The sequence below is a fragment of the Balaenoptera physalus genome, assembly GCF_965194825.1.
Source record: "Balaenoptera physalus genome assembly, chromosome: 15".
NCBI lineage: Eukaryota > Metazoa > Chordata > Mammalia > Artiodactyla > Balaenopteridae > Balaenoptera > Balaenoptera physalus.
The window spans coordinates 21,809,466-21,837,033 of NC_138894.1; the positions used below are offsets into that span (position 1 = coordinate 21,809,466).

Here is a 27,568-nt window from a genome sequence, read left to right on the forward strand (position 1 = left end):
CCTACTGTACAGCACAGAGAATGCTACTCAATATTCTGTAATAACCTATATGGGAAAAGAGTCTGAAAAAGAATGGATATATATATATATATATATATGTATAACTGGATCCCTTTGCTGTATACCTGAAACTAATACAACATTTTAAATCAGCTGTACCCCAATATAAAATAAAAAAGTAAATTAAAAAAATAAAGATGTGGAAAAGGTAGCTTTCATTTTGTTCTATCCCTGTGTTTTGTGGATGACAAAAAAGACTCCAAAAAAGGAAGGTATTTGTCTAAGAGCAAATTCATCATCATAGTCATCATCATTCCCCCTCATGATTAAAGCTGCTAAATTTTAATTGATCATGTATTACCTCTCAGGCCCTGTGCTAAGCACTTGATACTTATGATCTCAGCTTGACATTGAACTCTGAGCCCACAGAGGTGGATTCTAGTCTTAAAAATAGCACATGTCGGAGTAAATTCCATCTCTATAGCCTCAGTATTCAGGCCTTTCAGTTACATAAGGCTCTCTTCATGTTAACAAGTCAATAATACTGCATTTAACATGGCTTTCTTGCTGCTTTTGTTTGTTTTCAATGGGGGTCCACACTTTGTGCTATGTGGATACTATGTTCTATTTGGTTTATTTTACCTTATTCACAAGATTTTGCCCCAGACTCTTGGATTTTCCAAAAACCAAACCTGTCTTCAAAGTATAAAATTATATACGCTGGGAATATTCAAAAGAATAGACCACAAGCTCTTCTGGCATTTCCTCATAAAGGAGCTCCATAGACACTGGTAACCATGGAATATTGACTAAGAAGTGTAAATCTTTCCATGGGGAATCTAAAACTTATCTGGATGAACATATTCTAGTATCTAGTGTGTTTGTTTTTAAAAAAGAAAAGGTGAGTCAGTGTTGCATTGTAGTTTCAACTTCTAGATGTCAGGAAACTCTGATTTCTTAGAAACAATGGACCTCAGAAGGAGTGCCCTAGATTATTAAAGAGAAGGTAGTTTAAAAAACAAAACAAACCACACCCCCCACTTTGACCACTGGTGGCATCTTACAGAAAACTATAATACATTGGTGCTATAACTTTACTTACTTGGTTTTCACCAGTAATAGCATGTACTCTTTTCTCTTTCCTCCTTCCTTCTGTTCATTCTTTTCTTTCTTCTTTCTTTCTCCTCTTTCTTTCTTCTTTTCTACGTTTCTTTCTTTTTCTTTCTTTCTCTTTCTTCCTTCCTTCCTTCCTTTCTTTCTTTCTTTCTTTCTTTCTTTCTTTCTTTCTTTCTTTCTTTCTTTCTTTCCTCTTTTTTTATGTCTTTGTGTATGGAGGTTGAGAGTTTTAGAGGGGAAATGGTATGGAATGTGAACTAAGTAAGTTTGAGTTTGAATCACAGCTGGACTGCTTTCTTACCATTAGACTTATAACCTCTTTGAGATTTTTTTTCTCTCTCCCTGTAAGATGTTCCTTTGTGTTAGGGTATTTGAAGACATTGATGATGAGGTAATGAGTGTCATGGTGTGCCTGGTCACAGGTTGAAGCTCCTTGGCTAAAATGATTTATGAGACCTATAATTTCCCTTCACATCGGCTTGGCTATACAATTACATGTAGTGTTGCAGCCCCATGAGTATCATCTACTTAAAGGATATTCGCTGATTTATCTGGAGGAGAGAAATGCAATATATCCATCACACCAACTGCAACCTTCTCCTTCTTTTCTAAAATACGTCCTTCCTGGAGAACCCCAAATTTATAATCTTATTTTCACTGAGCTCTTTGATGGAAATCCTGCTGGGACCTAAGCAAGATAACATCAAGTAGAAATAACATCCTGGCTGAGCTCACAGACAAATACTGTGGGAACTGTGAGTACTTTTCATGTATCAATCAAATGTTCTTTTTCCATCTGAATCTGAACATTGCAAGTCAAAGTAAGAGTTTCTGAAAAAACTATGTGGACAAAACAAATAAAAAAGGAATGCTTAGTTTGAAAAAGTTTTCTTTCTTTTGCAAAAATATTGTTCCTTCCATTTTTTTGAGGCTCTCCTAAGTACATTTTAAATTATTTGACATGTTAAAAAATGGACTTGGCTGGTTATATATTATCCATAATTTTCCAGCAATGCAGACATAGTACACATTTACTTACATCATTAACATTATTCATTCATAAAATTAAGGAAGGAAAAAATGAAAAATAAGAATGACAGATTTCTGTATTCTTGGTGTTTCTTGGGAGACAGGCATAATTTCTTTTCAGTACATCTCCCCTTTTTCTCTGAGCATTTTATTTGGATAGAAAGCTCTCTGTAAATCGCCTCAATGAAAACTAAATAACTCCCTCTAGCAGGACTCAGATTTCTATTACTTTATACACTAGAACGCCTATGAGTTTTCCAAATCAATATTACAACAGAAATGTGGCAATTACAATATAAAGTACATAGGAAGAACACATAAGAAGTTGCTTTCTTATTCTATTTTTGGAGGAAAACAGCAGGCAGGAGCAACAAAGGAAAAAAAAAAAAAAAACACATACAAATGTGGCAGAAGAACTGCAGGTGACTTGGGGTCCTGCATGCTGATGATGAAAACACAGCACTAAATAACCACATGAGACACATTATTAATATTTCATATTAGAAGGAAGGTACTTGCTTCATTTTTAGATAAAGGAAATAAAAACCATCATACCACATTGGAACAGAATATAACATTCAGGAACACATTAGTGAAGGTTTGGGCTTATTAAACAAATGAAGGGCTCCTTCTAACTGCATCATAAAACAAAAATTAAATTATAAAAATGAAATCCTTTGGTTTAATATCTTTTCTAAATCCCCTATTTAAAAGAAAAGAAGAAGTTAGGAAAAGGGGAGGGAGGCTTGGGGGGAGAAACAAAGGAAGGGTAGGATGACATTTTCTTCTCAGAACTAGCCTCTATGTAGGGCTGTAGGTCTGCTTGGACCTCCAAGTACATCAGCTAATCTGAAAGCTTGGGAGCAGTATTTGAAGGGAGCAGAAGATCCTGTCAGCCTTCTTCAAACCTTCCAAGGTACCCAAAGAGATATCTGCTCCTGGCAATAGATGTCAAATTTCTTTAGTCTGTAGACATTATGTCTTTGTCTTCCAGTCCCCCTTTTGTAATGATTCTATAACTGACAATATCATAGGAGGGAATTACACCAATAAACACTGACTACACCATCATTAAATTGGGCAATGCAATAGATATGATTATAATTCATATTTGGGAATTATTCAAGAGTGTATGTGTTAAGATCATATCCCTCCACCACAAAATGCATATATTTATATAACATCCATACAGCCTATCATATGTGAGTCACTGTGATTGGCACTGTGGCTGAGAAGATTCACCCATCCAACCAATATTTATTGAGAGCTTATTTGATTGTAGGCACCAGGGTTCAACAGTAAGCAAGTCACAACAAGATTCCCTAAGAAACATGTAAACAACTCAAAACCATGTTTTTAAGTAGCTCTCATCCCAGGGGATCAGGGTGGAGGGAGGCACAGACCTTAGATAAATTATTAAATGAAGCAAAATGAGTACTTAGGAAGGTCTATGCTATGGATCTGGGGGAAAAAATCAAAACAGAGCAAAGACTCTGGAACCAGAATGCCTGATTGCCAAGCCCAGCTCTGCTACTTAGCAGTTAATTGAACAATGGCCAAGTTGATTAACTTCTCTGTGCTTCAGTTTCTTCATCTGTGATATGGAATTTATACTAGTACCTTCTTCACGTGTTTAAATAAATTAATATTAGTAAAGTTCTTAAAACAGCATCTGGAATATAGGAAACAGTATGTAAGTGTTTCCTACATAAATAAGGTGACAGACTAAGGTGATATGGGAGTGATACTCCATAGGGGTAAGGTGATACCCTGGTGTGCATGCCAGGGTGGGCATAAGAGGGGGGCGTTAGAGAAAGAGGGAAAAAATTATAAAGCATAAATTCCTTGCAAATACTGAAATGTCAGCAAACATTACAGACACTACTTATTCCACATATTTTTAAGTCCAGATCTGCCTGTCCTCATTTGATAGTGAGAAAATAAGCCCAGAGAGATTAATAGAGGAGATTCAATTATTAGGGAAAGAGAAACTACTAGAAAAAGAGAATTATTTGAAACACCTGACCACAAGTAGAATTTATCCATTCCATTCCTTGAATCACTTTTAATCCAACATCTGATCCTTCATGGACAACCTGTTGCTGTGATGAAAAGTTCAAGCACCTGTAAGTGCTTTAGCTTAGTATCATTGTCAAAACCCATTCTTGGGGCCCAGTATGTTGAAGAAAGTTCCTTCTTATGGTTCATAGAGGACAGATATAACCTTCTTTCATTGTACTTCAGGCTGGAGCTGCTGGGGTGAGATCAAGGAGAATTCTGGGAGGGCTACGGTGATACCTGAAGACTTGGCAGGGAGAGCAAAGGTACAGATGCTAGGTCAAGAACAGAGCAAGAGTAAGCCTCTTGGCCTAGGAAGATGAAAAACTATGAAGAAGGTTCCCAGAATCATGAAAGGGGGAGGAAGGGGGAGGAGAGAGGAATGAGGAGGCTGAAGAGGAAATGGGAGAATAGGACTTTATCTCTAAAACCTTGTACATGAGCTACCAGTCCCTAAAATTATAGCTCAGTGGTCATTGGTACCTTGAGACAGTGGGGAAAACAGTGGATTCCAGCTCCTCCACTTATGAGCAATGTGTCTTGGGGTAAATCATCTATCCTTTAGGCAAAATGCCTAGAAAATATATGGGGACTTTCCAGTGGTTAAGACTCCATGCTTCCAATGCAGGGGGCATGGGCTCAGGGAAATGAGATCCCACATGCCATGCGGCACGGCCAAAACAAACAAAAAAAGGCCTAGAAAATATATACTGCATATATATATATAAATATATACTTGATAAATGTTTATTTTCTTTCTTCTTTCAGAGCTTGGTTCATTGACTGTAAAATAGGAATATTGAGTCCCTACTTCATGGGACTATTAATGTAATTAAATTCAATAACATTGAAAACCTCCACCACAAACTTCATAGAGTGGAATCAGAATTCACTCCTCTTATTACCCAAGTCCAGATTATCCATCTGTGGGGACTGTTGCTCATGAGAGCCGTCTGAACATGAAAAACCCCTAAAAGTTCTAAGGAGATCAGTCCTAATACCTCTATGAGGATGAGAAAAAAGAGAAATGAGATTGAACACAAGCCTAATGGCTCCCTCCTTGGGCTCCATAATCCATCGAAGAGATATTTCACTTTCACTTCAACTAGTCTAGGTCTTTAAATTACTTGAAAAATTACCAACACCTCAGATGCACAAAGTTCTTGGAATAACAAACGAAGAAATTCAGAGCTGGTTCTGGTGACTATTAAGTGGGTTGTTTTATTTTTATTTTCCCCTGCTCACATGTTTATGTTACTGAATAAAGAAGCGAAGAAAATATGAACTTAAAAGGAACATAAGATAAAGCAACAGCTGCAGGGACCATTAGAGGGATGATGAACTGAACAGCAGATTTGTCAGAGGGCGCTTAGTAAGCAGTGGTATGAAAAGGTGTTGGAAAAGAGGTCAGAGATGGAGGCATAAACCATCAGGTAAGCATCACTTCACAGCACCAACTTGCGGAGAACCATATAAAAGATGAGGAAGCCTGAGAGGATCTGAAACAGGAGCCATAGAATTTGGAATAATTAGTGTGCCAGCTAGGTGGGAAGGAAAAATAGAATGGTGATTTCAGGGCAGAGGTCAAACACTTCCCCAGAAAATAAGCTATAAAAGATCAAAGAAAAACTAGGGTGAAGAGGGTAGGATGGAAATTTTAATAAAAGGGTGAAATTGTGACTCCATGACAAGAAAGTAAACTGAATACAGAAGAGACACTGTTGAGGATAAAATCTAAAGAATGTATGGACTTTAGTTCCTGGATGCCTGCCACTCGTGTTTTTTCAACCAGGAAAACCACTCTCAAGATTAATAGTGATTTTTTAGGCTGATGACCCAGCAGCTCTTCATTCATAAAAAGAAAAGAGGGAAAGAAAGTAAAAATGAGAGAGACAGATATTGTACCTAGATGAAACTAGCATCAGTTGGAAAATCGAATGACTAATCCAGTCAGGATGATCCCCCAAATTGAATGAGAAATTGATGTTGCCCATAACAGACATAAGTCTAGAAACACAGGCTTAAAAAATGTATCGATACCCGCACAATTTCAAACTCAATCATTGTAGCCTGGATAAACACTCCATTTGCAACTCTTAACCCCCCTTCAAATGAAGCCACATAATGTTTCAAGATAAAAATAAATTTGAAGCCAGAAAGTTCTGAGTTCAAATCTCAGCTTGGCCATATACTAGCAGGTACAGACTTAGAAAAGTATTTCTGCCAGCCTGAGACTCATTTTCCTCAATAGCAAGACAAAATGAATTCGTGAAGATTCCCATCTCCTAGGCTTGCTTTCGTAATGCACCTATGTGAGTTGCAAATATAAAATTAGTTGACTGATTTTTAAACAACAATAAAAACATCACCATACCTTTTTATGGAACAGTGGATAGTGTTCTTACAAAGTAGATCTCCAGGAAGGCAATGCCCAAAACTTAACCAACCATGCTGACAATACTCTCAGCTCAAGTCCCTCTTCCGGAACAGCTGTAAGAGCACAGGGCACATTCCTTTGATTATCCACAAAGGTGGAAAATATCCACCATTTGATCGACTTCTGGAAAAAGTCAGCATCATTTGTATCCAAGTCTGAGGAATAGGATCTAGCTGAAGTGTAACTACAAAGCAGTGAGACTGATCTTTTTCTGTGACTCATAATCTAGTTCAGAAGACATTTTCAAAAGGTTCTGGATCCTATCAAAATAAAAGCATCAGGGCTTCCCTGGTGGTGCAGTGGTTGAGAATCTGCCTGCCAATGCAGGGGACACGGGTTCGAGCCCTGGTCTGGGAAGATCCCACATGCTGTGGAGCAACTAGGCCCGTGAGCCACAATTACTGAGCCTGCGCGTCTGGAGCCTGTGCTCCGCAGCAAGAGAGGCCACGATAGTGAGAGGCCCACGCACCGCGATGAAGAGTGGCCCCCACTTGCCACAACTAGAGAAAGCCCTCGCACAGAAACGAAGACCCAACACAGCCATAAAATATAAATAAATAAATAAATAAGCAAATATGGTTAAGAAAAATATATTTAAAAAATAAATAAAGTGTCAGTACATGAAGATAGTCTTATAAGAACATTTATCGCACCACTGAATGGAGAGGTAAAAATTATTGCATGTGTGCCCACAGGGGAACGGCTGAAAAACTCACGTTATAGCTCCATCGTTAAAGATTATGTAGCTACCAAACAGAATGAGTTAGAAAAGTCTTTCTTAAAGTGTGTCCCAAGAACTTGTTAGAAATGCAAATTCTGAGGCCCCACCCCAGATCTACTGAATCAGAAATTCCGGGGGATGAGGCCCAAACCGTCTGTATTTTAATAAGTCCTCCAGATGATTCTGATGCTTGCTAAAGTTTGAGGACTACTGAGTTAGAGAGATGTCTTCCATTTACCTAGAATAGGAATGTTCTAGATCTGTTAAGTAAGAAAAGCAAGTTGCAAACCAATAAGAAACACTTACAGTTGAACTAAATTGTGTGTGTGTGTGTGTGTGTGTAGAATAAACGATGTGGTAGGTTATTTGCCAAACTCTTAAAATGAATAAAACTTATGATGGTGGATGGAGTGAGGATAGATGGAGAAAGGGTTTTCGGGGTCAGAGGAGAGAGAGAGAGAGGGAGGGAGGGAAAGAGGTGTGGAGAGAGAGAGAGGAATATAGTTATATACCCTGTATATAATACATAGAAGGATAGGCTTACTAACTGCTTTCTCATTCTCTGGCTTTTACCTAAAGCCAACCTTGCATTCCTTTTGAATCTTTTACTCTTTTATGAGTGCTAACAGTTTCTTTTTCTTCTGGAAACCTCGTGTTAAGATCTAAAAAGTACTGCCTGTGAGTGTGCGCATAAGAAATGAACAAGATATAGGCATACTTAATATGTGTTATAATTCTCCAAAGACCATGGATATGTCTGCTCACTAAATGGCTGTCAATCAAGATTAGGGACAACATTATGTTGGTTTCTGCATTTCCAAAGAAAGGCAGGCTATGGATTGATAGCTGTTTGCCAGGGGAACCCATTCACAAAGAATTTTTTTTCTTCTATGGACAAAATATAAACAAGTTAACTGAGCTCAAACCAGCCTCCTTAATGGAGCCATACCTGACTTATCCACAGAGCCTTAACCAGGTTAAGTTGTGGAGGAGAAGTAACTTGCATTCAAAGCTTTGACATCGTCATAGTTGTCTGGGAAGTTTGGACATTTTCCAAGTAAAGTCTGGGTAGAGAAAATCCCTGTGATTCTTGGAGCAGCCTACAGGCTCACCCACTCTTCCAGCACACTGTGGCCCTATAAGGATGCCCCAAGTCTCTTGCCTGCTCAACCGGCTCTCACATGGCTCTGACCCCCGCATGTTCAGCCAGGCCTACAGAGACTTAAGTACCTGTATGTAGGAATTGAGAGGTGTCTTTTATGGGAATCAGAACAAGGTGTCAAAGGGAAGTCAGCATAACATACCCAAAGCAGACTCTGTTAGTGTAAAAAAGAAGGGGATTGTTAACAGCACAGAAAAGCAAGAGGAAAAAGAATCAAGATCAAGTATAAGTCTGTGTGGTGTGTCCTGGCACAGATGGGGTACATTCCAGGTTAGGAGCTCTAGCACTTAGCAAGGAAATGGGAGGAAGCTGCCACTTTCACAAAACTTCCTAAACTCCTCCAATTTTTGCAAGGCATTTATTCCCTGGCTCCTGCCTGAGCCTACATTCTCTGAAATCCCCTTAGGATTAGCAGTGACTGTCCCTTCCTTACTGAAATAAAAAAAAAAAAAAATGTATGTGAATTCTTTAACACCCTCAGATTTGAATTCCTCATCCATGACTTTCAACTTAATCAAATGTCAGAAAGGTCTGTGGTCTTTTTGGCCTATTAGCCCTCTCTCATTAGCACATAGCATGGCAGGTTCTTCAGTGGTTCTCAGCCTGGTAGCACATTAGAAGCACCTGGGGAACTCTTTTAATACCAATGCAAGACCCCACCAATTGGACCATTCCATCAAAATTTTGGGGAGGTAGGGGATGAAGGGGGTAGGGGAGCAAGTCTGGTCATTTGCAATTTTTTTTTAGGTTTCCAGAAGTCTAATATAAACTCAAGATAGACAACTACTGAACTAGCTATTATCTAAGTAGTCAGCGGGAAGATCAGACCTTCCGGTGTGTGGTTAAAAGACATGAACTTCAAGGTCCTTTAAAACCAGGAGAAGGGTCAGTGATTTTCAGAAAGCAGTTGGCTACAGAAATTATTTTTCACAAATAGCAGAGGAAAGGCTTCTTCAAGGTTAAAGAGAAAGACTCTTGCAAAATGAATAAAGGATTGAGCCCTCAACCTAGGCAATTCCAACCAACCAAACCTAAATATAAATATGTATTTTATAGTTATATCAATAATCTAATATTTTGGAGAATCTTAATTTCTTTTTTTACACAAGTATATTTTCTATTAGTCTCAAGAGTCCAGAAAATCAACTCTATAATTTGATACAATCTACTTCTTAAACTTTCCCTAACTCCTGTAACTGTGAATAAATTAGGCTCCAGTAGTCCACATCTGATTAATAGACCCTGAGTCATGTTAACTACATCACTCTATGAATAACTGAGGCATCCAACTGTTTCAAACAGTCCCTCAGTTCTACCAGAAGTAAGTTATCAACTGGCCAAAATAGAATTACCCTAAATATTTCTAAGAAAAAAAAACGAAGGCTTATTTATTTCTTCAAAGACTTGGAATGAAGTTAGACAAAATGTACAACTCATTTCTGCAGCTTCTGTTCCTGAGTCCTTGGCACTTTCATAGAGATAGAAAGATTCCTTCTTACCCTCTTCACATGCAGCCCAATGCTGACTTAGAAGGAAGTACAAGAGTGAGGGAGGCAGTAGAGGAGAGCATCTTCTCTGAGCTGAAATTTTAAGGAAGTCCCTTTTCACATTTTCAAAAGTAGATCACCTCTTTAAATCTCCTTCCTTAGCAGGAAGGCAAAGGAGGTGGGAGGGTCCCTGATTTTCAATAAAAACAATGAAACAAGATCTTAGGGAGCAGAAAACTAACCAAGGGAGACAAGGAGGGGGAATAAATGTTAAACACTCCTGAAAAATTAAAACGTAGAACATCATCACATGAAGGTTTATTCTCAAGAGAAAAGAAGATGAAGAGGAATGTGAATTCGTCCGTCCACTGTTTACTCCAATTCTACTCGGAATAGATACAAGGATGAGTCTGGAAAGGGATTTCTGGGGCAAATAATGGATCTTAGAGAGCCAAGTAAGGAGTTGGTATTTTTTCCATTATCAGTAATACTAATACTAATATTAATAATAAATGCAATCTACTGTGTACTTATTATGTGTCTGTATTGTACTAAAAAATGTTCACAGACATTTCCTCATCAGATTCTCTCAGGCATGTGATATCTATTGTTTATTTCCATTTTATAGTTAAGGAAACTTAGGCTCAAAGTGTTTAAGTAACTTGTCTGAGGCCATGCAACTAAAATTAATTGGCTGGGTTTCCAAAAGCAGATCTAACCTACTCTAAACCCTGAGTCTTAAACACTTAATTGCATTTAATTACTTGTAAGACATTGAGAAACCAAGAGATAATTTTACAGTGGTAACGTAAACAGCTTTGATAAATTACACGATCTACCTTCTAGTTGAACATCATACAAAGTGTCCTTGCTCTGGGTTCTAGATAACCCTGCCTGCTCCGTCCAGGGGCCCCACCTCTGTATGCATGACTGAGGCTACACAAGTCTGAACATTGCTGGTGGTTCCCAGGATGGCATCAGGGTTGCTGCACAGCACACAGAATCCACAGCCATCCTCGGCAATCCAAAGTCCAGGGGATGCTAAAGTGGCCACATTGAAAGGAGATGCTCCCCCCACAAAAAAACAACAACAACAACAACAACAAAAACAAACAAACAAAAAAACACCAAATAATTTATTATTACACATAGGAACATCAGTCTAAACACAGAGCAGGGCAAAATGTCTCCATTGGCTCAGATGTCCAGCTTATGGCCTAGAGACTAGAAACTCAGTCAGTGCCCACATCTATCCTTGGAGATAGGGAACCATCTTTCCAAATCAAAATCTTCATAGCCCTCGGGAAAATTATGTTATAAATAAGGGAAGAAAGTAACTGCTTACATAATGTGTTGCATAGTAAAAGGAGCTGTAAGAAATTACTGAGCCAGCCTTTTCAAGGTCAGTTCCAAAGTTCTCTTCCTAGCCAGGTGACCTTCCACACATGACTCTGTGCCTCAGGTAAAGACAGGTTTGTTTTAATGACTAAACACATCAGTGTCCTTAGAACTAGACTTGGCACATAGTATGCATCCAGCTACACGATTCCTCCTCTGCTTGTCTAACATTCTGCTATTTGAAATCCTGTGCTCAATGGAAAGTACTGGCTGTCTCCTTCAATCCCCATTTACAATTCAAAGATCACTTGGATAGCACGCATTAACCACCATCACCTTAGTGTGAATTAGTCTATCATATTGTTTTCTTCACTTTAATGAAGAAAGGATCTGTCCCCACATATGGAAGATATGGAAGAACAGCTACAGATATAAAAGGTAAAGTGGGTTGAAGAGATGAAACACACCATTCTACTAATCTGCAGTTTGTGGAGACCTAATCCCCTGGAGACTGGGATGTTGGTTTCACATCTCTCTGTCCTAATCTCTCCAACAAAATAATTCTTGCTAAATCTGCTTCCCATGCCCCTTACATTGGTTCCACAAACTTCCCAACCATCCATATAGAGAGATGGCCCTTATGCATAGCCCATTCAACCTTGTAATTACTAACTAACTGGGATAGTTCCTCTTTATGTCTTCATTGCTGCGTCTTCCCCAGTGGCCCCACTCCAGACTAGAGTGAGGAGTCTTCCTTTTTTGATGTAAGCATATTGATTACACCATTACAGTTTTCTGATTTCATGTACAGGTGTAAGAAGACTGCCTCATAAACCCCTGCCACCTCATGGCTCCACCTAAACATTTTGCCATCCATTTGCCAGGTCTGACAGCCAGTGAGCCGAAACCGAGCAATCACTTATCTGGAAGAAACAGATGTGTCTTTTGACCAAGTTCTGCTGCTCACAAGTGATGTGGCCTCTGCCGATACTCCCCTTTCTAAGCCTCTAGCTCCTCCTTTGTGGAAAGAGGGGGCTGAGCTCCAGTGGACCCAGGCCCCCTTCCAGCAGGAACATCCTCTGATTAGATTTCACAGCTTCCCTCTGTTCCTTCTGACCTTTGGCTCCAGGCCTTCCCAGGGCCAGCCCATCATCAGAGAGGGAAGCATGGACTTCCCGCCCACCCGCTGACCAATCTGTGCTCTGGGCAGAGACCCTGCTGGGAGACTGACGATGATCAAATGCCCAGGGCTGGCCCCGAGCCATATGTCAGCTCAGCACACTGTCTGAGAGGTTGCAGATGGAGACAGGGGAAACCAAGGATGCTGCACGCTGCCCTGCAGAACTAATAAGCAGGGACCAGCGTCCAGGGTGCTTGCCCTCAGTCAGCCTCAGTGGGTTCTTCTCATCTGCTTCTCATCTCCCCGGCAGAATCAAAGGATCGCATCTCTGAGTTGAATAGGGCTGAAAAGATCTCAAACATTTGAACATCTCCAATGACAAGGTACTCATGAATATATGATATTAAGTAGCTGATTATTACCAAGTGCCAGGCACATACTGTCTCTTTTAATCTGCAAAACAACACTTAGGGTTGGGCTGTGATTTCCCTGTTCTGCACACATAGAAGGTGTAAAGTGGTTTGGGAGACTCTAAGTCATACCCTGACACATGACCCCAGGGCTCAGCGAGGTGAACTTTGCACTGTTCTGCCTCTCAGGACCTTCCGGAACAGCCCGTGTTCCCTTTAAAGGAAAACTCTTCCTTACACTGACAAAAATCTATCTTCTTATAACAGCCTCCTCAGCCCTAATTTTGTTCTTATTTGATCCTCTCCAGACATGGATAATGACACTCCATCCAATCAATTGTAATCTTTTAAGATAAAGAACAATTAGATGAGATAACAGTAAACCATGGGGCTGTGCCTTTGTCCTGATACAGCCTCCCCTGACAATTTGAAGGTGGTTCGATATGTTTTCCTCTCTCCCTCTTTGCCCTTTCATTTTTCTCCAGCAGCACATTAACAGAAGCCAGAGCTTTGACAATTGTGCAGCTAATTTCTAAATGACTGAAATAATTTCTTATTATTCCAGTCAAGGAAAGTTCCTCCAGGAGCTAGGACAGCTGGTAACGGTGCCCATAGAATGGGTATTATTCATTACACAAAAGCTTGACATTCAGCGGAAATCACCATCCAGGAAAATATGGGGGTGGAGAATAGAAACATATCTTTTGATTTACATTCAGGTCAGAGGATCAAATCATTCTGATTGAAATTGCATTATTTCATTACCCCATCCATCCTAACATTCTCCCGCACAACTCTTGTTTTGTGAGACTGTGTGATCCCCTCAACAGAGCTCTGTTCTCGGATGTTTCTTATTTAAACAAGTTACTAACCCTGTAATGGTTTCTCCTCTCTGTCTTGTATTTTGGTTTTGTTCGGGTTTTTTTAACAGCCTCTGTAGACCTAAACAGAATTAACTGAGCACACCTCACACATGGGAAACTCACCAATCATGAAGCCATTACTAAAGCCAGCAGAGAATGCCTGTTCTGAATGTACCATATGAGCGTCCACCCACTGGCTGCCTCCACGGTGAAGACTGGCACCAATATTGCAAACCAGCATCCTATTCTCAAACTGACATTCCTGACATCACCCCTCCATAAGTCCATAAGGGGTTGAAGTGTGGGTGGGAGGTTACTGTCAAGCCCTATCAGCCTGGACCGTATCTAGCCAAGGCCAGGAATGACCTGTGCTCCTCAACCTTGAAAAGAACTTAAGCCAGAAAAAGCTGGGCAGGGGGTGTGTTAGGAGATCCACCCTCATCAGATTTGGAATGGGAAATCCAACTGATGGATTGCTAACTGCAGTAAATGTAGCCCCAAGTGCCCACAGGAACATTAGGCAACAGCCCCTTAACTAATACCCATTGAGCGTAGCCAGTCTGCCTCCTTGATCTTCAGACAGGCTTTCAGTTATAACTCCAGCTCCACCAGACATAGAACCAACCCCACACCTTCATCCTACCCTCTCCCACCGTGACCTGGGTGGAGGACTCTGGTGCTTTCGCCTCATTCTGGCTGACACCTTCCCAAGAGATTGGATGTGCTTGCTCGATCCCCAGAACAAATCTCCCTGATCTAAAAGACAGATTCTCATCATATCATATGCAAACCCAAACCTGTTCTGAGCAAACTTGATGGTTTGAACATTTGGCTCTCTCCAGAATGTTTTGTCTGAGTTGGTTTTCCCCCGCTCATTCTGCAAGGAGCACCCACCACTCCTCCAAAGTGAGCTCCATGCCTTTGTGAGGGGACTAACCCAAATCAGGGGTACAATGTGTGACTTGGGCTCTGTGTCAGTTTTGCCTGAGGTGTTAGAATGAGGAGAGCTGCCCAGAAAACCTCACCCATTTTGGCAATAAGCCCCATGAGACCTGAATGATTTGGGAAGCAGATGGAATTTTATGGACCATTGGGTTTAAAGCCATCAAGTGCATAGTTGACTGGATTATAGCCAGTGCCTCAAAAGAAGGCATCATGTCTGTTTTACTCACCAATGTTTATTTATAGCACCTAGCACAATGCCTGGCGAACAGAAGATGCTTCATGGATGAACTGAGGTCCACAGTATATCACAGTTTTGTGAGCGGAAATAAATTAAATAAACCTAGTTCTTAATAAATAAAATAAACCTAGTTCTTAGTCCTAATAGTATTATGTACTAGCTGCAGGACCATGGGCAGAGAATATAACTAAAGTTCAGCTGCCTCAACTATAAAATGGAAATAATAGTATTTGTTATGAGGAGAAGTGTATCCCCCCAATTTTGTATGTTGAAGTCCTAACACCCAGTACCTCAGAAAGTGGCTATATTTGGAGATAGGGTCTTTAAAGAAGTAATTAAGGTAAAATAGACTCTGGCCTGATTTGGCTGGTTTCCATATAAAGAAGAAGAGATTAGGACGTAGACACACACAGAGGAAAGATCACGTGAAGACAAAGGGAGAAGATGGCCATCCTCAAGCCAAGGAGAGAGACTTCAGAATGAAATCAACTTTGGTGATCCCTTCGTCTTAGACATCTAGTTTCCCCTTTGTTTATGCCACCCATTCTGTGATAACTGTTATGGTAGTCTTGGCAAGCTAAGACAAGTACTTGTGATATCTGATGGGATGGTTATTATATTCCTATATAGTATCTGTAATAATAAGTACCAAATACAGTTTAAATGTTGTTAGAAGTGGATTAAAGTTTTACTGAGCTCTGACCGCCACAGCAACAGTCAGCTCTACCCACCACCAGAGCCTCCCATCAAGCCTCTTAGATAGCCTCAACAACCAGAGGGAAGACAGAAGAAGCAAGAAAAACTACAATCCAGCAGCCTGTGGACCAAAAACCACAGTTACAGAAAGATAGAGAAGATGAAAAGGCAGAGGGCTATGAACCAGATGAAGGAACAAGAAAAAACCCCAGAAAAACAACTAAATGAAGTGGAGATAGGCAACCTTCCAGAAAAAGAATTCAGAATAATGATAGTGAAGATGATCCAGGACCTCGGAATAAGAATGGAGGCAAAGATTGAGAAGATGCAAGAAATGATTAACAAAGACCTAGAAGAATTAAAGAACAAACAAACAGAGATGACCAATACAATAACTGAAATGAAAACTATACTAGAAGGAATCAATAGCAGAATAACTGAGGCAGAAGAACGGATAAGTGACCTGGAAGACAAAATGGTGGAATTCACTGCTGCGGAACAGACTAAAGAAAAAAGAATGAAAAGAAATGAAGACAGCCTAAGAGACCTCTGGGACAACATTAAACGCAACAACATTCGCATTATAGGGGTCCCAGAAGGAGAAGAGAGAGAGAAAGGACCAGAGAAAATATTTGAAGAGATTATAGTCGAAAACTTCCCTAACATGGGAAAGGAAATAGCCACCCAAGTCCAGGAAGTTCAGAGAGTCCCATACAGGATAAACCCAAGGAGAAACACGCTGAGACACATAGTAATCAAAGTGGCAAAAATTAAAGACAAAGAAAAATTATTGAAAGCAGCAAGGGAAAAACGACAAATAAAATACAAGGGAACTCCCATAAGGTTAACAGCTGATTTCTCAGCAGAAACTCTACAAGCCAGAAGGGAGTGGCATGATATACAACCAAGATTACTCTACCCAGCAAGGATCTCATTTAGATTTGATGGAGAAATCAAAAGCTTTACAGACAAGCAAAAGCTAAGAGAATTCAGCACCACCAAACCAGCTCTACAACAAATGCTAAAGGAACTTCTCTAAGTGGGAAACACAAGAAAAGAAAAGGACCTACAAAAACAAACCCAAAACAATTAAGAAAATGGTCATAGGAACATACATATCGATAATTACCTTAAACGTGAATGGATTAAATGCCCCAACCAAAAGACATATACTGGCTGAATGGATACAAAAACAAGACCCATATATATGCTGTCTACAAGAGACCTACTTTAGACCTAGGGACACATACAGACTGAAAGTGAGGGGATGGAAAAAGATATTCCATGCAAATGGAAATCAAAAGAAAGCTGGAGTAGCTATACTCATATCAGATAAAATAGACTTTAAAATAAAGAATGTTATAAGAGACAAGGAATGACACTACATAATGATCAAGGGATCAATCCAAGAAGAAGATATAACAATTATAAATATATATGCACCCAACATAGGAGCACCTCAATACATAAGGCAACTGCTAACAGCTATAAAAGAGGAAATCGACAGTAACACAATAATAGGGGGGGACTTTAACACCTCAGTTACACCAATGGACAGATCATCCAAAATGAAAATGAATAAGGAAATAGAAGCTTTAAATGACACAACAGACCAGATAGATTTAATTGATATATAGGACATTCCATCCAAAAACAGCAGATTACACGTTCTTCTCAAGTGCACATGGAACATTCTCCAGGATAGATAACATCTTGGGTCACAAATCAAGCCTCAGTAAATATAAGAAAACTGAAATCATATCAAGCATCTTTTCTGACCACAACGCTATGAGATTAGAAATGAATTACAGGGAAAAAAACGTAAAAAAGACAAACACATGGAGGCTAAACAATACGTTACTAAATAACCAAGAGATCACTGAAGAAATCAGAGAGGAAATCAAAAAATACCTAGAGACAAATGACAATGAAAACACGACGACCCAAAACCTATGGGATGCAGCAAAAGCAGTTCTAAGAGGGAAGTTTATAGCTGTACAAGCCTATCTCAATAAACAAGAAAAATCTCAAGTAAACAATCTAACCTTACACCTAAAGAAACTAGAGAAAGAAGAACAAACAAAACCCAAAGTTAGCAGAAGGAAAGAAATCATAAAGATCAGAGCAGAAATAAATGAAATAGAAACAAAGAAAACAATAGCAAAGATCAATAAAACTAAAAGTTGGTTCTTTGAGAAGATAAACAAAATTGATAAGCCATTAGCCAGACTCATCAAGAAAAAGAGGGAGAGGACTCAAATCAATAAAATCAGAAATGAAAAAGGAGAAGTTACAACAGACACCACAGAAATACAAAGCAACCTAAGAGACTACTACAAGCAACTTTATGCCAATAAAATGGACAACCTGGAAGAAATGGACAAATTTTTAGAAAGGTATAACCTTCCAAGACTGAACCAGGAAGAAACAGAAAATATGAACAGACCAATCACAAGTAATGAAATTGAAACTGTGATTAAAAATCTTCCAACAAACAAAAGTCCAGGACCAGATGGCTTCACAGGTGAATTCTATCAAACATTTAGAGAAGAGCTAACACCTATCCTTCTCAAACTCTTCCAAAAAATTGCAGAGGAAGGAACACTCCCAAACTCATTCTATGAAGCCATCATCACCCTGATACCAAAACCAGACAAAGACACTCAAAAAAAGAAAATTACAGACCAGTATCACTGATGAATATAGATGCAAAAATCCTTAACAAAATACTAGCAAACAGAATCCAACAACTCATTAAAAGGATCATACACCACGATCAAGTGGGATTTATCCAAGGGATGCAAGGATTCTTCAATATACGCAAATCAATCAATGAGATACACCATACTAACAAATTGAAGAATAAAAACCATATGATCATCTCAATAGATGCAGAAAAAGCTTTTGACAAAATTCAACACCCATTTATGATAAAAACTCTCCAGAAAGTGGGCATAGAGGGAACCTACCTCAACATAATAAAGGCCATATATGACAAACCCACAGCAAACATCATTCTCAATGCTGAAAAACTGAAAGCATTTCCTCTAAGATCAGGAACGAGACAAGGATGTCCACTCTCACCACTATTATTCAACATAGTTCTGGAAGTCCTAGCCACGGCAATCAGAGAAGAAAAAGAAATAAAAGGAATACAAATTGGAAAAGAAAAAGTAAAACTGTCACTGTTTGCGTATGACATGATACTATACATAGAGAATCCTAAAACTGCCACCAGAAAACTGTTAGAGCTAATTAATGAATATGGTAAAGTTGCAGGATACAAAATCAATGCACAGAAATCTCTTGCATTCCTATACACTAATGATGAAAAATCTGAAAGAGAAATTATGGAAACACTCCCATTTACCATTGCAACAAAAAGAATAAAATACCTAGGAATAAACCTACCTAGGGAGACAAAAGATCTCTATGCAGAAAACTATAAGACACTGATGAAAGAAATTAAAGATGATACCAACAGATGGAGAGATATACCATGTTCTTGGATTGGAAGAATCAACATTGTGAAAATGACTATACTACCCAAAGCAATCTACAGATTCAATGCAATCCCTATCAAATTACCAACGGCATTTTTTACGGAGCCAGAACAAATCATCTTAAAATTTGTATGGAATCACAAAAGACCCCGAATAGCCAAATCAGTCTTGAGGGAAAAAAATGGAGCTGGAGGAATCAGACTCCCTGACTTCAGACTATACTACAAAGCTACAGTAATCAAGACAATATGGTACTGGCACAAAAACAGAAACATAGATCAATGGAACAAGATAGAAAGCCCAGAGGTTAACCCACGCACCTATGGTCAACTAATCTATGACAAAGGAGGCAAAGATATACAATGGAGAAAAGACAGTCTCTTCAATAAGTGGTGCTGGGAAAGCTGGACAGCTACATGTAAAAGAATGAAATTAGAATACTCCCTAACACCATACACAAAAATAAACTCAAAATGGATTAGAGACCTAAATATAAGACTGGACACCATAAAACTCTTAGAGGATAACATAGGAAGAACACTCTTTGACATAAATCACAGCAATATCTTTTTTGATCCACCTCCTAGAGTAATGGAAAAAAAACCAAAAATAAACAAATGGGACCTAATGAAACTTCAAAGCTTTTGCACAGCAAAGGAAACCATAAACAAAATGAAAAGACAACCCTCAGAATGGGAGAAAATATTTGCAAACGAATCAACGGACAAAGGATTAATCTCCAAAATATATAAACAGCTCATTCAGCTCAATATTAAAGAAACAAACACCCCAATCCAAAAATGGGCAGAAGACCTAAATAGACATTTCTCCAAAGAAGACATACAGACGGCCACGAAGCACATGAAAAGATGCTCAACATCACTAATTATTAGAGAAATGCAAATCAAAACTACAATGAAGTATCACCTCACTCCTGTTAGAATGGGCATCATCAGAAAAGCTACAAACAACAAATGCTGGAGAGGGTGTGGAGAAAAGGGAACCCTCTTGCACTGTTGGTGGAAATGTAAATTGATACAGCCACTATGGAGAACAATATGGAGGTTCCTTAAAAAACTAAAAATAGAATTACCATATGACCCAGCAATCTCACTACTGAGCATATACCCAGAGAAAACCATAATTCAAAAAGACACATGCACCCGAATGTTCATTGAAGCACTATTTACAATAGCCAGGTCATGGAAGCAACCTAAATGCCCCTCAACAGACGAATGGATAAAGAAGATGTGGTACATATATACAATGGAATATTACTCAGCCATAAAAAGGAACGAAATTGAGTCATTTGTTGAGAAGTGGATGGATCTAGAGACTGTCATACAGAGTGAAGTAAGTCAGAAAGAGAAAAACAAATATCGTATATTAATGCATGTATGTGGAACCTAGAAAAATGGTACAGATGAGCCGGTTTGCAGGGCAGAAGTTGAGACACAGATGTAGAGAATGGACATATGGACACCAAGGGGGGAAATCTGCGGTGAGGTGGGGATGGTGTTGTGCTGAATTGGGCGATTGGGATTGACATGTATACACTGATGTGTATAAAATTGATGCCTAATAAGAACCTGCAGTATAAAAAAACAAACAAACAAAACAACTAATACTAAACTTTCATTGGGTTATTTGTATGGAAATATGTTAATATAAATGTTTCAGACATTACATGAAATTTCTAAAAATCTTATATTTGTATTTGTATGGAAATATGTATGGAAATATGTTAATATAAATGTTTCAGACATTACATGAAATTTCTAAAAATCTTATATGTTCTGGTATAATGTTATAAGTAATAATCCTAGTTATTACTTTAAAATGTATATCTCAGAAATAACTAATTTTCTTGTCAACTGCATTATTATGAACTTTCATCAAATCTTTAACTGTGGTCATTTTTAAGTCTTTTCTCATTTACAGACAGTTCTGGGTGTACTCTGATGCTTTTGCAAATATGTTCCTATTAAAGGGTTTCATCTTCAAGAAATTCATGGAAAAGACTCTGACAAGTACAGGTTTCTGGTAACTGACTGTACTGCTGAACTGAATGAATAAGCATTTTCAGAACTCTAATGAAAACCTGATGAACTCAAAAAAGTGCTAACAAAAGATCAAGATGAAAAAAAAAATTTTAATTACATGGGACTGAGTGAACTGATGAGGATGAGTATAATTTTTGTGACTTTCTGTCTGAATTTAAAAAAACAAAAATCCCACAAGGACTCAGAGGCAAAGAATATACAAATCAATTTTCACTGCAAAGTAAAGGAGCTGTTACAGTGGAGGATTACTGGACTGAATGTCAATATTATGACATAGTATGAGTGTATTTCAAGTTTGGTAATTGCAATCATTGTTGCTTTTGTTGCGGTCATCCATGTACAATGCTTCGTGTCAGTCTATTTATCTCTTGTAAAAATAAAATACAGTGTGTGTGTGTGAAAAAAAAAAAAAAACACATTCTTAAAAAAAAAAAAATGTTGTTATAATTAGCCATGTATTCAATATGCTCTGATATATAACTGCCCTCATATTCTGGATCTTGGGATTTTGTCCATGTCCAAATTCTATTTTTTGCCATCCTCTTTATGATTTACTTGACTCTAATCTGGTACATCTTGATTTAAACATACCTAAAAATCTTTTTTTTTTTTTTTTCAAGAGTAATTGTTGGACTGAGAAACTAATAGCAGCATGAAGGAATACGTAATTCTTGAATTTGGATTGTAAAATCTTCTGATTTTGGCTAGATTTTCCTTAATTCACAAATAAGATCCTAAAAATGTTCCCACCTCCTAAAATTATATCATGTATTTTGCTCAAATAGAATTTGAGTTATTACCCAATCCAAGAGAGCAGGAGTTCCAAACTAAAGGGTTGGACCATATGCTAAGTATGAGTTCCAGTGCAGTGATTCACAGAACTCCATCTCTTGACTGAAGTCCAGTCCAATAAGAACATGGTAGCAAGTGTGATGCAGTATGGATGGGAGCTCAGGGGTCTGTGTCATAAGATGGGCCTTCTGTCCACCTACTCACAGTGGCACATAATAACACAAGAGGGTGACAAGGCCATACAAAGGACAATGACTCACAAGTTTTCAGAGAAAGGTAAGTGGGATGTAAATATTTCTTCCAAAGTGGGAAGGGGGAAAATAGTTTTGGGTTTTCTTTTAAACATTGACACCTTAATGGTCAGGAGGCTATTAATGAAGACTTGGGTAAGACAAATAGACAAAAAAACTATAAAAAAGAAATAGAAATGCTCCTCTCAGGTTGCACTGCAGCAAATTACCATCCAACTCTGTGATTCTATTGATTTACCTGCGCTATATCAAACTTTAATCACAATAAACCATAGACTAATACGGATCTGCCAACAACAAGTGCCCTTAGCAGAAGACTTTGATTACTAGGGACACTTCTGAAAATTTTTTTAAGATTGCCCAGCCTGGAAAGTTAGAGATACAAGGAAGCATCTGAAAAGTGTTTCTTCTGTTGGTTTTGCAAAAAGTATGTATGACATTCTGCTTTTTCAAAGTTAGAACTTTCAGAAAATACATGAACAAAAGAAAAAGGAAGGGGTTGGAGGGTTAAGGGGAGGAACTCCAGACAAGGATAATTACCATAAGAAGAATTCCTTGAGAAGAAATGACAATTTGCTTTTGTTTCATGGACTAAATTACAACAGATTAACCAAATGGCCGCAGCACATCTTTATCATTTAGATATCTCTTGATGTTTGTTTATTCCCAGTACATAAAGCCTAACTACATTAAACCAGCATGTTCTTAACTGTGGTCACAAAAAAAAAGTTTATCAAGATGTTAATAAATGGCCCCCTAAAAGGAAAAAAACAACAAACAAACACTGATCTTGATATAACTAGGAAATTTGCATACTATGTCTCAGAGATTTACTATGTCTATACGAAAATTAACAACCTGGAGAACTCCTACAACCATGGAATCTGCATGTTTAAATTCGTTCAATCCAGAGTTTTCCAGGAAATATCTACTAACATCTCAAGAAACAATGCTCTTCAAATCACGGTTTGTGACAGGTTGGCTTAAATACTACTGTTTCTATAGGTTTCCAATACCATAGCTCTGCATTAAGAGAAGATGAGACACACACGTAATGAATACCCTAAACGATCACTCTATTTTCCTCTGAAATGTGCAGGAAATTCAACCACATGTGCTTTATTTCTTAGCTAATGCCAATAACATAGTTAACTCTCATTTCTCTTAGCACATGCAGACATGACCACAAATACTTTTGGAAGTATCATTTACCATTAGCGGACTTGGATGCTGTACCAAGGTCATAGTGTGGGGTAAACCAGAGGACACATGACCCCTAGAACTGAGCGGCCCTGGATTTTATAGCTAGGTCTGTCATCGACTTGTCCAGTGTTAAGCTCCTTAATCTCTCTGAGACTCAGTATCTTTATCATTAGATAAACTGTATAGTCATTTTAATGCCTGAAGTTCCAAGAAACTATGAGTTTTGAATTCAAAGGTACAAAGTTAATTAAAAACCTTAAATGTTCCTGCCTTAGTCAGAGGCTCTATTTTAAAATGCACCAGGAGACAGATCATTAAACGGCATTTTAAGCATAGGAAGATATTTGAAAACAGAGAACAGAGACAGAAGGAAAGCCAGAGATAACTCAAAGCATATGGCCACGTGGAAGGATTACAGGTGATTTCTAGTTTGTTCTAACTTACCTGTGGTTTCTAATGTTTTGCAATGAACAGGTATTATTGTTGCAATAAAAAATAGACCAAAAAGAATTTAATTTTTGTTTCTAAGTCTTCCAAGTCCTTAAGCAAGCTTCTGCTGATTTGAAAACCCTCATTGTGGATGGCTAATCAAACATTCTAGACTAAATGTGCAAACCATAATCATCAATATTTGGTACAAGTGGGACCATGCATTAAAAAGGCATCTACAAGTAGATGATCAAACACATGGTAGGAACTTGAGTGTGAATCTCTTAAGAATTGCTTTTTAAAATTAATGGAAGAAAAGAAGAAATAGAAAGAGGGAGGAGGAGAAGGGGAATGGGGGAAATGAAAGCATTGCTGCCCCATCAATCCACAATTTTAGCATGATTATTTGGGCTCCTGGTTTTCTGGAAACCCTGCTAAATGCAAAGTCTCCTGAAACACATTAAACCTTATCAGCTCCTTGCCTATTAAGAGCATGACCCTGTAAAAATCAGTCCCAGGACAGGAAGTTTGAAAAAAATGCCAGCAGGAAAGATTTTTGCAAATAGTTGAGCTGTGGTTCTCAGTCCTGGCAGTACACTGACATCACCTGGCTGATGCTCAGGCCCTATTCCAGAGCAAATGAATTAGAATCTCTAGGGGTGGGGCCCAGGTTTGGAGCTTTTGAAGTTCCCCAGGGGATACTAATGTGTAGTCGGGATTCAGAAACATATAGGGTAGGTGAAACACAGGAATTACAAGCAAATCCTACTGACCTTTCAATTTAGCTAAATGCTCCTCAGAAACAAGAGTAGTTTCATTTCCTGAACTATTTGAAAATTTTCAGATTATAACTGACTAAGGGTGAAACTGAGTATAATTATCCTTATTGCTGAACATTGTCCTAAAATGCTCACTTCTCCCTTGCCTAATAAATCCAGGCTGGTGAAGGAAATGGTGTCTTTCTTTAGTGAGTGAGGCTCACTTATACATCCTGGGATCTTTATAAGATCTGAGGACAAAGATGGAGAAGGTGTCAGTGATGGGCCTTTTAAGGAGAGAGACCAGTCTTTCCTGGACAGTTGTTCTTAAACTAAGAAGCCATGACCAGTTTATTCTGCTGTATTTTGACTCTTTCTAGAACACATTGCAGTGCTTAGGGCTCTGGTTAGTTGTGTCTAATTACTTGAGACTTTACCATAAATATTCAACAGGATAATCTATATGTTCATATCTGTCTTGTTACTTTTTTGAAAAGATAAGATGAAATGGTTAATTGTATCCCGCCCCTGTCTCTTTGGAAGAATGGGCAAACTTCGAAGAACGGGCAAGCTAAGAGGGTCCTTCTTAGTCACATTCCGTCTCCAACCCCACTCTAACTTGCCCGCTCCCCCACCAACTTCTACACAACTTGATAGCATCTTTGGATTTTTAAAACTGAGATAAAAAATTTTCCCACCCACTCATTTGTTTAGAAGATTGAGGGTCATCAAAGGGTCATCAAATTGAAGTTACCCCAGAGTGGAAGGAGAAAGTAAGAAGAGGCCTGACGAATGGGGGTAGGAAAGGAGAAATTATTCTACCAGTGGCTTTCCCCCCACGGGAACTAACAAACCTCCTCCTCATATACCAGGAGGTATCAGAGCATCTGTGCATATATGAAATTATGCAATAACCTGTACATAATCTGGTATGAATGGAGTAGATGCCTCCCACGCAGGTCTAGAGTAAGAGAAATAAAAGAACAATAATTATACACTGAGAAACTTGCTTCTAGACTTCCATAAGATCCTTAGGACTTTAGGGAAGGGGTCAGCTATATTTATTTGCCTTAGAAAAAATAAAATCAAGTGATAATCTTGTGAATGAGCTTCATGGAGTCGACACATACAGTTTACACATATCACCCAAGAGATTTTTCAGAGGGTAGAAGAATAGATTGACTCTGAAGGAATTTGGTTCACTTGAGAAAATGAATTACAGGAGAAAAACTATACCAGGGTCTCTTGATTCTTGGAGAAGAAAATCTGGACTACCAACCATTCCTTCCTAAAATATTCCACTACATGAACTATAAAAATGACACCAAGCACAGAGATAAGATCCACCATTTAACTGGAAGAACACTTAACATCTATCTATTTTCAGCAATGTCTCTGATTTTGATCGTGAACATATTCATGATGGTCATAATTCTCATCAGATTTATGTAGAAAAAAGCTGGAGAGTTTTGAGTGCACATTAAGGGAATTTGGTGCAATCAGAATACATTTGCCTTTTTTTTTTTTAACAAGAAAAATCCTTGTTTCTCCTGAAAGAACCCTAAGGAGGAAATTCTTTTCTATTCAAATTTTTTTTTATTTTCACCAAAGAATAGGAAAAAAGACAAAATGAAAACATATAGTGATAGGCCTTTAAAATTCCATATGACTGGATTCTCACTTGCTAGGAATCTGTGTCGCTTTTAGAATTTCTAGAAATTTTCTCAGGTTCAAAGCCCAACATGTTGAAGTGTCCTGCTGAAAGGGGTTTTAAATCTAGATGACATTTTTTTCAATGTGTCTTCCTCCTCCCTTTAAAAAAATCCCGACATATTTTTTTACTCCAATTATTTTGGTAAAAATTTCTAAGTAAATGAAAGAAAACTAGAAGCTGAAGAGAATGCTTGATAAGTATCAAATACAAACCCAAAAAAATGTGTACAAAGTTTTGTAATCATGACTATATGGGGCATTTATTGGAGAACATGTTTAAAGATCATGTCCCAGAATACAGTCTATCACTCTGAGTAGGTCAGTGTAATGAGCAGACCACGTTTGTACACAGTACAGGTTATTCCTTACAAGACAGCGTGTTTCTACGCGTGGTCCTTATGTTGGCTGCATTATACTTACCTGGATCACTTTATAAAAATACAGATTTCTATACCTCGTTTAAGACATACTGAATTAGACTGTCTTGGTAGGAGGGAGGGCTTAGGAACATGCATTTTTCAAATTTCCCAGGCGACTCTTAGGAAATCTGATGTTAGAAAATCCTGTTATAAGTGCACCACGTATTCTACAAAAAGGTCAAGAATGCTCTAGCAGTGCTGTGATGGCAAAATTCTGCACTTTTTATTTTTTATTAACCTTTGCCACTACCTCTAAACATTTATTGAGCACTTTGTGTAGGAACAATTATAAGAGTCTTTTCATCTATCCACTCACATATAATGCCAACTTACGAGGCAGGTGTTAACAATATTCCCCATTTTATCGATTGGGAAGTGAAGTCAGAGAATTCTGATTTATCCAGGGTGACACATCCTGTAACTGATGAAGCCAGGCTTTGAAACCAGGACATGTGATTTCAGAGACTACATGCTTAACCAGATCACTATAAAATTTCAACTAAATAAAGAAGTCAAGGTTTAAATCTACAATTACTGGTTCCCAAGGGTTTCTACCATACAAACAGGGTCAAGGTTGACCTTGACTAGAGCAACTGGGTCAGTGTTTATCAAAATGGGGCCTCTGGACTGTGTCAGAATCACCTGGGAAAGTGGCAAGAAACAGGGACTGGCTAAAAATCAGATTCTTGGGTTTTAACCCAGACCTAGTGCACCAAGTTTTCAATGCAGTAAAAAACCAAGAATCTGTATTTTACAAGTACCCGCAGGTGATTCTTATACACAGTAAAGTTTGAGAACCACTGTATCAGGTAAATAT

General features: G+C 38.4%; 1 protein-coding gene and 1 long non-coding RNA gene across 4 annotated transcripts in view; one reads left to right on the forward strand and one right to left on the reverse strand.

The window, feature by feature from the left end:
• LOC309643308 overlaps nucleotides 1-27,568 on the forward strand; it is a 997,346-nt gene that overhangs the window by 388,939 nt on the left and 580,839 nt on the right. The window lies entirely within an intron of this gene.
• Nucleotides 1-27,568, reverse strand: part of CTNNA2 (catenin alpha 2) — a 1,185,886-nt gene that overhangs the window by 172,191 nt on the left and 986,127 nt on the right. The gene's annotated exons all lie outside the window — the stretch shown is intronic.